Here is a 2,404-nt window from a genome sequence, read left to right as displayed (position 1 = left end):
TACAATTTGTAAAGAAATGGTTGATTTTGAGTCCCTATAACCTAACTCTACTCTGATACCATGTTACCATGGTACAAAGAGTTTAGGAAAGAAACAAAGAATTATTTAGAAAAAGTATTATTTTTGTTATTCATATTTTTCATCAGTGATTACAAGGTTCTTACCAATATATAGATGAAGAGTACGCTAAGGTAGCGTTTGTTTTGAGGTACTGAAACAGAGACTGGGAGACAGAGACTCAGTATCATGTTTGTTAGTTCAGAGATTGGTACTAACATTTCTGTCTCTGTCCCTAAAATTTCAGTACTTCAGTACCACCAAAAAGTAGGGACACAGAGGACTAAAATTTTTAGAGATGGAGACTGAAACTTTAATATCATTTTATACCTAAAAGATCCTCATTTCAATTAATTAATTTCAATTTTACCCTTTGTACAAATTAAATTAAAGTTTTATTCTTGTTTCAATTTCTGTCTCCCACTTTGCACCAAACAGAATACTGAGATTTATTTCAATCTCTGTCTCTTAGTCTCTGTCTCTCAGTCTCAGTCTTTCCGTCTCTGTCTCTCCACCAAACGCTACCTAAGAGTACGCTCGTTATGAAATAATATCCTAATAAATTACATTGATTTTTTTCTAATCATCTTTGATATTTTCCTGATTTTGTTCCCTATTTATGATATTCTAATATAAATATCATTTAAAAATTAGTTAAATTTTGTGAGCCATAGCTCGTTGGCATATACTTTGCACTCATATTAAAAGAAAATTACAATAAAATATAGAATATGCTTGATTGAAGAGTATTTAAATTTAAATTTAAATTATAAAATTTTTAAATATATGTTTTAATAATAATTTTATTTAATATTAATTATAGTTTATTTTATAATTTATCTGAGAAATAATTTTGTATTATAAAATTTTAAAACTATTACTAAAACATTTGAAATCATTTCTTTAATAATCATCATGTAGGGTGTGTTTTTTTTCACTTCTTGTTAAACATTTTGTTAAAATCCTTTCTTATTACGACATAGTTCGGGTTGGACTAAACAGATGCGGACTGGATCCAGTTTCAATTGCACAATCCAAATCCATAACTCGCACACAAGCGCAGATAGAAGGATCATCTTCTTCCTCGTTCATCATGGTATCCATTGCTGTCTTCGATGTCTGCTGCGAAGACCGCCTTTAATAACCGCCACGAAGACAGATGGAATATCCTAGCAAGATGTCATGCCTCCCGAGTCATCGCTCTTGATCCTTGAACCGTAGATCTTTAACGCTGAAACACTGTCACACTCTAACTCTTCCTAAAATGTAAGTTTAGGGAATATTAGAGATATAACCATTAGTATTACTTTTTTCATCAGTGTAAGCCTTTGGGATGAGTGGTATCATGACATGGTATTAGAGCTTTAGATACGAAAAGTCAAAAGTTTATTGTACACATTGTACAAATAAGCCATTGGCTCCCTAGCAGTACTCTTCTTTGAAGGCTCATTTTGAATCTGCCTTAAGCCGCCGCTTGGACTATATTCTCCGCTGCGACTGCCGCTTCCCTGCAGAATTTCGATGACTGCAAAGCTTGGACTATATTCACGTTAAAACCCTTTTTTTCTGGTTTCTCCCATTTGTTGGGCTAGTAATATTTCATTTTTCATGTTTTTGTTGTCCTACTCAACAGCCCTCACTACAAGACTCAATTTTTAGCATTCACTTTTCAATCTCAACCTCACAATAACAATGGATGAGTTATCGCACCAATGTGATTCTCCCTGCTAATTAAACAAACTTCCTTTCAAACTTCATTTTTCACATGTGTCACACATTTACTAGTGGCTCAAGAGCATTGTATTTTTATGAAGAAAATTCTTTTCGTGTTATTATAGGCATGACTATAATTCTATAAATATTTTTTCAGTTTCTTTTATTACTATATGCATTATTCTTATTATTTCTCATAATTTTTCATTAATAATTTCATTAAGTTTTTCAACTTTCTTTGTTAGTTCTTTTAAATTTGGATCCTCTAAATTTTAAATTTCTACTTTAGAGGATAAAGTGTGATCTCTCACCCTTGAATGGTTTCTCTCTCATATTTTCTCTTGGTCCCACCTATGAAATAAATAGTAAGAAATCACACTTTACCTTCTAAAATAAAATTCAAAATTTAGAGGATCCAAATCCAGTTCTTTTATTTTGGAATCCTCATCATTTTGTATTTTTAGATTAGATAAATTGAAAGGACTATTAACTTTAGATTCTCTATTTCAAAGCTTGAAAAATAATTTTTTTTGAGTCTCTTATCAAAAGAAGGTATATTTTGGTATTTTTATTTTAATAATTTTCTAAAATAATTCATCAACATAAAATCTTTTTTTTGGTTAAAAATAGAAAG

The sequence above is a fragment of the Arachis hypogaea genome, chromosome 17 (assembly GCF_003086295.3).
Source record: "Arachis hypogaea cultivar Tifrunner chromosome 17, arahy.Tifrunner.gnm2.J5K5, whole genome shotgun sequence".
Lineage (NCBI taxonomy): Eukaryota > Viridiplantae > Streptophyta > Magnoliopsida > Fabales > Fabaceae > Arachis > Arachis hypogaea.
The sequence above is the reverse complement of the archived record's forward strand: the minus strand, read 5'-3'. Positions refer to the sequence as shown.